Raw genomic sequence first — 13191 nt, 5'->3', positions numbered from 1 at the left:
TAAGGAGCCATCTTTTTTGAAAAGGGGAGTAAGGGGTGGACAAGGAGGGAGGGGAGCTGCGAGGGCCAGAACGGGAGTCTGGCCTGCCCCAAGGGGAGCCCCCTCTCCTCCTGAAGCCCAAACTGCCGTGTCCAGCCCCGCTCCTTCCCATGATGAACGTGGTTGCTTCTTAAACACACAGGGCGAGAGGAGCACTGAGCAAGGAGTCAGGGGCCCCAGCCCAAGCTCACAGGTCACAGCAGAACCTCGGGCCAGTCCGTCCGCCTCTCTGGGCCTCACTTCCACTGTCTCTACGGAACGCCTGCTTGTGTAGACAGTGTGTCTTTCTTGGAGAACAGTGACAACAGGCTGTTGACTGTGGAGGCCACCCTGACGTTTCCCAAAGGCCATCAGTCACCACAGTCTGCCCATCACTGGGAGACAGGGCCTTGGTTCCCATTCATAAATGGTTGGCCTCAGGGTTTGGGCCATGCTCCCCCACCCCCAGCCAAGGAGATGCTCCAGGACCCGCCCAAAGCGGTTAAGATCAGGTTTGCCAGACAAAATACAGGACCTCAGTTAAGGTGAAGTTCAGATAAGCAATGTATACACGTTTAGTGTAAGTACCTCCAAAGTCTTGTGTGTGACATACCTGTAGTAAAAAAGAAAATGTTTTTTAATTTGTTGTTTATCTGAAATTCAAATTAACTGGCCATCCTGTATTTTCATTTTCTAAATCTGAGCCGGACCCTGGTGAGGTTTCGGGGGGAGGGAGAACCTAGCTGCACCTGCCATCTTTTCCACTCTTCCTGCCTCTGTCCTGGTCCGTCTCCTGGTGGTCCTTGCTGTCACAGGGCAGGGGCAGCAAAGGAGAAGCAGAGAGCCCCCCTCCCTCCCCGCCGCTGCCCAGAACAATGGCTGGGCTGGGGAGGGTGTGGGAAAATAAGGGAGAAAGACAAAGAGAGAATTGAATCAGAGAGAGAGAGAGAGAGCGCCTTTCCCGGAGGCTACGCGCCCTGGCAGGAGTGGGCTGTGGGGGTGGATGCAGGCTCCACGGAGCACCAGGTTAAGGCAGCGGCGGGCCCTGTGTTCCAGCCCCCGAGACAGTGGCAGCAGGAGCCATAAAGCTTCTTAGAGGTAAATTATCTCCCTTCAAAGCAGCCCAGAGCCCAGCAGAGTGAGAGCAGAACGGAAGCCGATTACAGCTGACAAGCTGGGGGTTTTTTAAGCCTCTCGTATTTTCACTCTCTTAAAGATCCATTCCTGCCACTGGTCCGTGCGGCCTCCCAGGGGGTGCTCAGGATTCCCAGGCCCCCAGGAGAATCCCTTCGGGTTTTTTCCATCTGAGGATGAGCACGCGGCTGAGGGGGCAGCAGGCGCCCAACTCAGAGATGGTACCCAGGACACAAGGCCCCCTGTTCCCTGAGATGCACAGATCTCATGCCATGTCTCCCTCGGGATGCCAGGTCCCCTCACACATCTCCCTCCGTCCTCAGGGACCAGGGCCTCTTCAGCAACCCGCTGCACCAGGGTTCTAATCCTGTACCACCCTAGCGCCCTCTTCAAATACAAGCCCTGTTGGGTTCCCCAGGGTCCTCCTTGCGCATAGCCTTACATGCCTTTCTCCAGAGCTGGGGGGAACCTCAACTGTCAACCTACATCCAAGGCAGGATTCCCCACTGCCCACACCCTGCCCAGCCCTCAGGGGGCTCTCAGCCCTGGGGCAGAGTGGTGAGAGCAAGCGTTCACTCCTGCAACTAGAAAGGGCTTCGTGGAGGCTGAGGGGAGAGCAGGGAAAAGGGGAGCCCGGGGAACTTAAGCCTCTGTGTGTCTGAGGGGGGACAGTGAGGGTCAGGGGCTGATTTATAGCACCGATTAGCCAGTTCTTCCCCTGTTACCATTACATTTTCCCGGGGGAACTTTCACTCTCCAGTTCTATTTCTGCACCCCAGGGCCTCCTGGAGCTTGTCCACATTCTTTCAAACATGTGAAGATATTACTAAAACTTGCCAGCCTTTTCTTCCCGAGTCCAGTTCCTTCAGCTGTGCCCCTGCTAGCTGAAGAGTCAGGGTTCAGACTCTTCACCAGCCGCCTCGATTCGTCCGCCTCCATCTCAAAGCGGCAGTCCCTAGGACTGGACACCAGGTTCCCACAGAGCAGTCATCCCCTCCTTCACTCGGAGAACCATACCTTTATTAATGCTGCCCAAGATTTTGTTCATTGCTAGCCAAAGGTGACACTCTGCTGTAGCCACTGGCTCAGTTACAGTGAGGGACAAAAAGTCCCCAGCCATCGGATATTTGAAGAACCCTGAAGGAGGAAGAGAAACCCCAAACCTCTGAGGTCGGCTTTGGCAAACATCCCTTTCTCTTCCCCCCATTTTCATTTCTGCTCCCTTCCACCCGGAGGCTCCCCTCCTCCACCCTCGCTGGCCTTCCTTTCTTTTTTCAGCTTCTTTTCCACCTCTTTTCACGCAGAGAGCGGGTAACTGCACGACCTTGGGCAAGTCCCAGCTCCTCTCCAAAGCGTTCGCCCCTCCTCTGAGAACAGGGCTGCTAAACCCTGGGCCGCTTGCTTCCCGGAACCCGCGTGAGCCTCAGTGCAGATAATTAATGCATGAGAAAGCACTTTGAAAACTGTTCCCCGATCGAATGAAAGGCTTTATTTATTTATTTATCCATTTATTTATTTATCTTGCACATGAACCTGTGCTGAGAGTCCCATGAAGGGAGAGAAATAAGCAGAGCGCATGACTGCCCAGGGCTTGAATCCTGGAACATCAGAGCCAGGGGGGCCCTTAGGGAACAGAGAGCACAGCCCCTTCACTGCACAGTTGGGGAAACTGAGGCCTAGAGAAGCGTAAGAGCTGAGATTTGTTAAGTGGTCCCTAAGTACGCTGGGTATTCACTTACTAAATCCTCCAAAGTCCTTTGACTCAAGTACTATCATTACCCTGTTATTACCCTGTTCAAAAGATGAGGAAGCTGAGGCACAGAGAAGGCCTCGCCCACGGGAGGCGGGTCCTGGGATCTGGTCCTGCCTCCGGGTGCCAGCACCAGCCCCTCGGTGGCCCCGGTCCAGGTGCCTTCCTTCCCCAGGGCCTCAGTCCCCTCGAGGTAACACTGGAGGGAGGTCAGTGGTTTCTACCTCCTCCTCTGAGGCTGGAACCAGGTCATGAGGACGGCAGTGGGAAGGGAGGAGGGTGGGAAGGGATGAGCGAGACGTGGGGGGATGGAGGACAAAAACACCAGAGGAGAAGAATTCCACTCGGAAACTAAGTAGAGTTACCTTGTCAGGAAACAGGGCACACGGCGCCATAAATATTAAAGCAATTTACTACAAAACGCCACCCTGTTTCATTTAGAGTTGTTCCCCAGTCAAAACCACAGCACTAAGCTGAGTTGAGAACCTCAGCAGTGCGGGCAGGAGCAGAAGAAAAAGGGATGGGCCTCCGCCCTGGGCACCAACTTGGGGCAAGTCAACCCTACCCGTCTCCATGGGAACAAAGCAGGACCAGGCTGGCCACTCGGAGGCCAGAGAACCGGGCACCGGCTCCCTCTATTGGGTACAGCTGGACACAGCTTGGCCCTGGAGGGTGCCTCAGAGGTGGGCCAGGGTGGGGTGGGATTCAGCTGCTGCTGAGAAGGCTGTGACCTGAGTCAGCTGCCCATCCCCGTGCCCTGCAAGCACAGGCGTCCCTAGAAAATGAGGCTGGTCTCCGGTGAAATGAAAAGAACCAAAGAAATCAGGGTTCGAATCCTGCCCTACCTCTCGCTGACCTGTCTGAAACTTCATTTTCTCATTTCATCTGCAAAGTGGGGATCACTCCCCCCAGCTCATAGGGTTGCTGGGGGGTGTTGAATGAGATCGTCTATGCCAAGTATTTGATCCTCCCAGGTGCTTGCTCCATGAAGAAGTCCAGGTCCCTGAGTGGGCCTGTCACTCTGGAGGAAGCTGCCCACCCTTTCTGCACTCTGCTACCTCCTCCCTCCCCCGAGTCTGCCCCCCTTCCCTGTCCACCCTGCTTGGGCATGAAGCCCCCAGAGCAATGACAACGGTAAGTGTTGCTGAGCCTTTGTAGGTGCCTGTCTCCTTCCAGGCCCGCAGCAGTCCTTGCCCACACACACGCCACGAGGAAGCAGAGCCTGGGAGGCGGGAGCCTGGGGCCACACAGTGGCCAGCCTGGGGGCGGCCCGCACGGGAACAGAGGCCATCCTGGCTGCAAAGCTGTGCTCTTGACGGCTTCCCCTGCAAGCTGCCCTGGGAGGAACCTGGCCCAGAGCGCCAGACGCCAACCTTGGCTCGGCCAACAGGGCGGATGGGGCGGGTCACTCTCCTCCTGAGCCTCTGTCTCCCCATCTGGCCCCAAGGTTCTCTGGTGAGCTGGAGTGAAGGGGAAGTTTGGTTCTTCACCAAAAGGTGGTGACTGTGTCAGAGGGGTGACAGCCAGGCCATGGGATACCAGCCCAGGGGCCTCATGACCTCTCCTGTCATTACCTGCCTGGTCACTGCTCCCTGGCAGAGACAAGTCCCCATAACCACAGCAGGTGGGCAGCTCTGATCTGGCTTTGGAGGTAAATTGCTCACACACATGCTCTCTCTCTCTTTCTCAATCATTCCAGCGCCTGGGGCTTCAGTGATCAACATGCCTTCACCCGGAGTCTCCCCGGGCAGGCAGCCCAGAGGGAGGAGCCAGGCTGACAGGCTCCAGCAAGGGAGAGAGACATCCTGGCGAGGCCTCCCAGGTGCCGCCTGCCAGGGCCTGGCTGGGGGGTCGGGCAGCCGGGCAGGCAGAGTCTCTGCCAGAGGGAGCAGACAGCAGGAGGCAACAATGACAAGGGGAAGGAATGCTCGTGGGCGGACAGGGTGCTGGGTCCCTTGTGCCCAATCCCCACCAGCTGATGCCTGACGCTGAACCAGAAGATGAGCCCAGTGCGGTCCCAAAGCCGCTCCCTGGTCGAGCCGTGAGAAGGCAGAGAGAGGACGAACTTGGACCCCACTGCATCTCCTCTGGTCCCAAACCTCCCTGAGCCCCACTTCTCATTAATGCAGCGTGGACGATAGAACCATCCCACCTACTGACTTGCTGTGAGGGAGGCCGGGCTTGTGCAAAACACTTACCCGAGTGTCTGCACACGGGAGGGCACAACCACTGGCCACCTGCCCTTTCTCCCCACTGTCCCCCGTGGAGGCTCAAGCTCCCGAGCTCTAACATCCTATAACATGTCCACCTCATAGGGTGGGTATAGAAGTTAAATAATGAGCGTGATGTACAGGGAATTCAGTTACGGAGCTACTGCCTGCTCTCCAGAAACTCAGTGTCTGCGTGAGCAAAGGAGCTAATTTTGCTCACTGCTCCAGGCTACCACGGGCAATAAGGAGACGGGCACAGGGCTTATGTGGCACGTGGCATGAGCCTGGCACTTACACGGGACCTGAATACACATGAGTCCCCGTCTCACCCCACAGACTGGAGTCCTGTGTTGGGTCCATTGCAGGCTTTGCTGTTAGGACTGGGCAGCACCTCACAGGCAGCTGGTAATGTCCAGACACTCGGGGCTACCACTGATGGCAGCCAGTTGTCCCCCCCAGGAGCAAGGGGACGGACAACTGGGTAGCGCTGTCTTTCTTAGCCACCACGCATCATTACTGCACAGGGACCAAGTGGGTCGAGGCCTTTCTCTGCCAGCTAAACGGTTGTTGGCCGTTGAGTAGGAGAGGGATTCATGCCAGGCAAGAGAGCTGTACATCTCCCACTGCCGCCCAAGGGGAGGCTGCGACAGTACCTGCTCAGATTCATGGGCAGGGCCCACTCCCAGCAGATAAGCAGGCCAATATATCTCCATCAGAGACTCCTGCTCAAGGGCAGCACCGTAAATCCCAGGGCGGGAGCCTGCCAGCCAGCCAGCCTCTCCTCGGCGGGCATCTTTCCTCCCAGGGCCCCGCCACTCTGCACTGGGCGGCACGGAGCGTAATCTGCAGCTCGGCACCTGATCCATCAATAACCCGGGAGAGGCACCTCCCTCCCCCGCTCCACACTGACTGAGACGACCGCCTGTTCTTACTTCCGCCTGAAGCTGGGAGCTGAATTCTCCCCCTGGACAAGCATCGTTCTTGCTTCTTGGAACAGCTACGTGGCTGTGTGCCTGCGTTCTCTCGCTTGTCAACCCTTCCCAGCCTGGGCCGCCAAGGACAGGAAGGAGTGCTTCTGACATCTCCCAGGATGGGGTGGGGGGGGGGAAGGGCAGGAGGGGCGCCCCGACAGAGAGAGGTGAGCAGGACTGGAGGCCCAGAGCCACAGACTCCTCAGTCAGTAGGCTGCTCGTGCCTAGGTTTTCCCATCTCTAAAATGGGTCTTCATTCATTCATTCATTCATTCATTCAACACGTGCTTACATGTCAGGCCTTGTTCTGAATGCTCTGCGTAGCCAAGAACAAGATAAGCCCCCTCCCTGAGCGAGCATGCGTGCTGGTGCAGGAGGTCAGCGGTGACAAGGTAAACACGCGGAGAAACCAGGTCCTTTCAGGTCATGATGTCTATGAAGGAAGTTGGAAGGGTGCTGGGAGAAAGGGCGACTGGCGTGAGAACAGTGTTTATGCGGAGGTTCGGGGAAGCCTGAGGGAGTGGGGTTTGCGCTGAGCTCTCAGCAATGAGGAGGAGCAGCCAGATAAGGGCACGGAGGAAAAGCGGTCCAGCCGGCACAAAGTCCTGAGGCAGAATAGAGTGTTCCGTGTTTAGGCAGAAAGGGGCCAGTGTCGGGGAGTGTGGAAGGCGTGGTAGGAAATGAGGTCAGCGAGGGAGGCAGTGGATGGAGCCCATGGGGCCTCGTGGAACGCAGACTGTGGCGGGGAGTGCGGCTTCTACTCGTGATGGGAGTGACAGCATTTACAGGAAGGTTCTGAGCCGGGGAGGACTGAGATCTGATGCTGTTAAACCCGATCCAGATCGCTCTAGCTGCTTCGCAGAGAGTACGGTTACGGGGGCAGGAGAGGAAGCACTTGATAGGGAAGGAGGCCCCAGTGTAAGTATGAATATTTGATGCAAATGAGCTTCAGAAATGAGGCAGGTCAAATGAAGCTTTGAAAGGGCCAGTTCAGCCAAGACCATCTAAAGAGCAGACGCCACTTCCACCTGGCCATCTGCGCACCAGCAAGGAGACAAAATACTCCAGGCACAGTCAACCAGTGGTCAGTCCTACCCAGACAGGTCAGGCAGGGCTTCCCGGGGGAGGTGACTATTGGCTAACATTTGTAGGAAGAGGGTGTCAGGAAGGACAACAACACACAGCAGGGGAACCCTAGATACAGTTAGACCCAAGGCTATGCAGAAGGACCAAGGTCCAGACTCAAGTCCACCCTGCCCACACAGAAAGGCCCATGCGACGGCCAGACGGATTGCAGCCCCCAGCCTCCGAGCTTCCTGACTGAGGCCCCGGCATCACGGAGCGGAGGGAATCGTCCCTGCTGTGCCCTGACCTGGCTCCTGATCCACAGGCTCTGTGACATAACAAACGGTTGCTTTATATCCCCAAGCTTCGGTGTAATTTGTTACACAGGCAGAATAACTAGAACAGCTCCCCATTGCCTGCCCTTATTATGAAGTTCAAGTTCTTGAAAATGATTTGCCAGGCCCTCTTGACCCTCCCTGACAGTTATCTGGGCTCCTGTCTTCCCCCTCTACCACGTCCGGCCGCCCCTGCCCCGCCCCCCCTCCCCAGCCTTTGCTCCTGCCAGGTTGAAATACCAAGGATTCCCGAGCAGGCCACGCCCCTTTCTTCACCTGTACTCTCCCTTATGCCCAGGGCACTCATTCCTCCCCCACACCCGCGGGTGACTCCATCTCCGAGGCCCAGGTAGACCCCACTCCCTTCGGGCAGTCCCTCCTGATGCCCTCAATGTGCTCTCGGATTCTACACCCTCCACGCCCCAGCACGGAAGTTATCCCTCCCTCCCTGGTCGGAGCCTGTCCTCACGTCTGGTCCCCTCACTTGGCCGGGAACTCTGTGAGGGCAACAACTTCGTTTCCTCTACTGCTTTGTCCCCAGGGCAATGCCTGTGGGTCCTGGCTGAGGAAGTCATGAGCGAGTGAGTGTAAGAAGGAGTTCTTCCGCACGGAGAGGGACCAGGCACACACCGGGCAATGCCTGAGCCTGTCCCCTGCGCCAAGCACTGCTGGGTGCAGAGAACGCCCATCTACCTCTCATGTCTGGGGAGGAAGCCAGTACTAGGGCAGTCAGAAGGACAGCTCCATCCAGGGAGACTTCTGGGAGGAAACGGCATGAAAGCTGGGCCCTGAGGAATGGACAGCATCCCAAGAGGTGGACACAGAGGGGAGAGGAGCAGTTGGGGAAGTAAAAGTGTCTGGACCGAGTCTAAGGCAGTGCCGCTCCATGTGCCTGTGCAGGGGCCACACTTTGAGTAGCACTGGTTTCAGGGAGCCCAGAAATGACTCGGGGCGTCTGGACAGAGGAAAAACTGATTTCACGAGGGAGAGGCCAACCTGCGCACCGGCGCCTGGTCACAGAGAAGGCAGATGGCGGCTGTTTGGAGCGGGGGATGGGGAGCAGCACCGGGCGGGAGCTGGAGTCTCAGAGACGGAATGGCCAGACAACATGCCCTCCCAGAGGCCACAGGGCCCCACACAAGACAAAGCCACCCTGTCTGCGCTGGCAATGGGCCCGGGCGACTGCACCCCTGCCGGGCTGGTGTAGTGGCCCCTAACCCTGCTGCAGTAACAGACCCTTTGAGACTCTGTTGGAGCTGCGGACCCTCCTTCGAAACATTCCCATGGACACATGCACTGACGCCCTGACGTAGGATTGCAGAAGCTTCCAGAATCTCACCACCCCTCAGTGAAATCCTAAAGTACTAAGGAGCCCCTTGGGCAATGTGAGGGACCCCCCAGTTCCAAGGCCACTAGGATCAGGTGGGCCACATGGCCAGGTACCGAAAGAAGGGCTGCAGGCGTGTGGTGGCCACGCAAACAGAGGAAGGAGAATATTTTCCAGGTTTGCCAGAAGGCAGGGCGGAAGCTGGGAGATGCGGCCGGAAGCCCAGGGGCCTGGTGGGTCTGGAGGCGGGGAGAGTCCTGGGCGCCTGACAGAGGAGCAGAGCCCAAGTGCCTCTTGCCTCAGTTTTCCCATTTGTGAAATGGGAAGATGCTCCTCCTGCCCATTTTCCCTCCCCAGTGGATCCAGAGAGGAGGCTGAGATCAAGCCCACCGCGCCAGGGGCCCCTGGGAGAGGAGACCGGATTAACCGGAGGATTATAAAAGGAGTCCTCTGTACTGCTCGAGAAGCAGGATGCAAAGAAGCATCCAGCCTCCCAGGGAGAGATAACAGGCAAGAGAGCGATAATGCCAGCTGGGGAGGGAGAGCTAGCGGCCAGAGGGTTTGTAGGGAGACAGGAGGAGAGAAAGCAGCTGCTCACACAGAGGGTGCAGGCAGCAGGCGGAGAGCTGCTCCTGATGCCTCAATGGGGCCTTTGAGCTCCCAATCGGGCCCTCCTTGGGAGTGGCCTGCAGGGCGTGTGAAAGCAAGGGAGAAACGAAGACAAGGAGATAATTGGCAAACTGGGCATCTCTGACTGGTCCTCGCCCCCAGCCCAGGACCTGGGGGTGGGATTAGGGGGAGGCAGCCCCAGCCCTGCCCCTCTTGCCGACCCCACTGTCGCCCAGCTCCTGAGTCCCTCTGAATGTCAGAGAAAGGAGGACACTCTCTGGGTGCTCACCATGTGCTGACACCCACGTGCTCCTGGGCCACGTGGCTCTCTGCCTCTTGCAGACGGGGAGCACCGATCCAAGGCCTCCATGAGACTCTGCCAGCGTGTAGATGGGGCAATGGAGGCATGAGAGACCAGAGTCCCTCTGAGGCCAGAGTGTGTGTTCTCAGCCACTAGTTAGTGACTCTGAGATCCTGAGTGCGTGATTGGGGCCAGAAGAAAAAAACTGGAGTGTTCAGGCCGCAGGACAGGACCCCTCATGGGCAGGACAGGAGGCAGCTCAGGGCTCCTGCAGCAGTAGGATGAGGGGCTGGGGTGGGAGCCAGCCAGTGCGGTGGGGGAGAGCGGAGGACATCAAAGGCAGCAGACACTGCTGATGAGCTGGGCGGCAAGTAGATGAGAGGCAATTAACCATTTATAGCAACTGTATCTTTCAGGGAACCTGCTACGTGCCAGGCATTTGACCAATGGAAGGCGCCCCACTGAATCCATGTAAGAACTCTATGAAAAGGACTCATTATGCCTTTGGGACAGGCACTCAGAGGGGTTAAGTGACTTGCCTCTGGTCACGCAGCTGGGAATCAGAGAGCCCCAACTTGAACAAAGGTGTGTCAGCCGCCCAGCACCGGCTTTTCCCTCTGTCTACACTGCCTCTCCCAGCACCTCCTTAAGGTCCTGCCCAGAAGTAGGGGGGAAGGGTTTAGGTAGAGGGCAGGCAGATGGGGGCGGCAAGGGAAGCATCGTTCTGAGGATCTGATTTCCTGCAGTAAGGGGAAGAGAGCCCCTCTGGTCTCCAGGAGCAAACCCCTACTGCACCTGGGGAATGACACCCCCCCCAAAGCAGGGACCGGAGAGCAGGGGAGCCCCTGCCTTTGGCCCTGGAGGGCTGCCTGCTTTGTCTACCGGTCAATCACCAGACCTCCCTGGGTCTCTGGTCTCTCTATGCCCAGGAATGCCTGGCAGTATTGGCTTTGCCTCACATAGTAATTTTTCAATCTGATAAAAGCTGTTGTCTCCCAGCCACGACTCTGCACTGCTGGAAAGAGGTACATCCTGAATCCTGGCCCGCAGGGAACAAATGCTGTTAAAAAATCATCAGCCTTCAGATGAGACTCAAGACACAGGGCAGGACCTTAGCACCTGGCTCTGAGCCCTGGGCGGTGCATCAGGTTCCTGAGCAGAAGAAGCCCCGCACCCACCCCGAAGCATATCACTCAGTTTCATCTAGCCTCTCTCCAAGTTCTGCTCATTTTCACCCTGCACTACCGCCCCTTCCGGGGACACTGGCGTCTCTTAGCTGCAACCTGGCCACCCTGCCTCTGTTATCATCCCACCTACACACACCAGATTCACTCATTCAAACATTTGCTACTTGGTTCACTCAACACCTACTACGTGCCAGGGGGTATAGTTCCTGCTCTCAAGGACACCATGAAAGGCAACAGATTTGAACCGTTTAGAAAGGCACAGTGAGGGTTAGATATGGTAGGCCGGGCACTGCAGGAAAAAAGGGGCGTCGGAAGGCATTGGGGAACAGGAAGAGGGGTATGAGTTCGGTCTTAAAGGACCAACAAGCATGAGCCACATGGACTTTCCCCATTTCCCGTTTGTTGAAATTCTACTTAATCAGCGAGGCCCAGTTTAAAAATCCTTTTTTGATTCCCCTTAACCCAAACCAGTCCCAGGTGGCCTTGTGTTTTCTCCACTTCCCCACAATATGCGCTTCTATCCTTATCAGAACTCAGTAAACGGTGCTTGCCAGGCCCTTGCCTAGGGCCATACCCACTGGACAGCCGGCTGCTCAGGACAGCCAGTCCCAGGGTGGAGGTGACAATAGCGCCCTCTGGAGGCCATCGGTGCACAGCCTGTACAGCAGCACCAGGCTGCTCTGGGGCCACGAGTGATTTCTCAGTGTCAGCCCACCAGCATCCCCACAGCGGAACATCAGATGAGCCCTCCTTTTCTCCCCTCTGCGGCCCACCCACGGCGCTGTTTGCTCCACACCGCCTAACAGGTCCCTCTGCTTTCTTCCTTACAGCCTACCTCCGCTTTCAGTGGCGGCTGCAGATAGGGCCTGCGACGATGTTTAGGCTGCTGGCTGCGGCGGGGGCGGTTCCGCCCAATCCGCAGTCTCAGGATCCTCCTTCCAGCGTGATGTCAAGAAAGATGTTGATTCACGAAATCAGGGATGTGTGCGCGGACTGGAAATGGAAGAGAGAAGCAACGTCAGTGATCACCCGCTACGTGACAACTGCCACGCTAGTGCTTCACGTAACCGGATACAGATTATTTTAAGCGGGTGTGGGGGGCGGGGGAGAATATTTCCTCTGTTTCCACATTGGGGAGTGAATGAAAGGGAGCAAGACTGGAGGCCCTTGTTGAACGCACATGTGGACGACACGTGTGTATCTGCCCATGTAAGACATTCCATGCTCCATGTTCTCCGACTATCAAACTCCCTCTTTAAGTACAGTGTCCTGTGGTGCCTGGTGACGGATCCAAGCGGGGACATGGCCAGACACCTGGGGGCTAGGGCCTGTTTTCCTATTGGTGGAACTTGAGCCAATCGTTTAGCAGTACACATTAGCTCCTCGGATTATCACCATCACTGCTTACACACCGGCTTCTCCTCTTGTTGGAGTTTGCACGTGGGCTCCACGTGCATTTGCGTGGTGAGCGTGAGGGATGGCGGGAGCTGCGGCAGCCCCACCCCCACGCCCGCCCTCTCGGATCCCAGTGACCCGGCCGGGGGGGCATCGGCTTGGGGAGTGCCCGCGCTGCTGGAAGGCACTGGCTGGGACACTGGCTTGTCGTGTAGCCACCGTCACCGCTCCGAGGGAGGCGAAAGGAGCCCGGAGTGTTCATGCAGCTCCCGCAGGGCTGCCGAGAGGCCAAACAGACCATGTTTTTCAAACTGTTTGGGATGATCAGGTGAAGCTCCCTATATAAATATGATTCCCTAATGGATTCAGCCGGCAAGGGAGACGCCATTCAACCGACTATTTAACAACGCTGTTTAAAGAGGGAAACTACGGGGATCATGTTTTATGCATTAGCTGTGAAAAGTTCTCTTTAGAATTTGTCTCAGTCATCTGAATGCTGGAGTTCCGATAAAACGCCGTTTTCTAATGTATGTTTTACACGCATACACACACACACACACACACACACACTCACAGCCTTCACTGGCTTTACCCCACCCCCGCCCCCAGCCCTGGTCAAATCCTCCAGAGATGCATTTAATCCTTCCCCATCCCCAAAATGATCTAAGGGGCCAAATTTGCAAAATCATTTTTCATGTGTGCGTTAAGAGTTCAAACTTCACACCAAGTTTTCCAACTGGATTGGCTTTCTAGGCTGATGTGGAAATGTCTGGGCCAAACATACTTTAAAGAAAAATTCCTTTAATTAGTTTCTTTTGAACATTACACAAAGGCCTAGCTTGCTCACAGGGCTATTTATTGCCATCTTGACATAGCTTCCATGTTTATC

Source organism: Desmodus rotundus, chromosome 9 (genome assembly GCF_022682495.2).
Source record: "Desmodus rotundus isolate HL8 chromosome 9, HLdesRot8A.1, whole genome shotgun sequence".
Taxonomy (NCBI): domain Eukaryota; kingdom Metazoa; phylum Chordata; class Mammalia; order Chiroptera; family Phyllostomidae; genus Desmodus; species Desmodus rotundus.
This window is presented reverse-complemented; position numbering follows the sequence as displayed.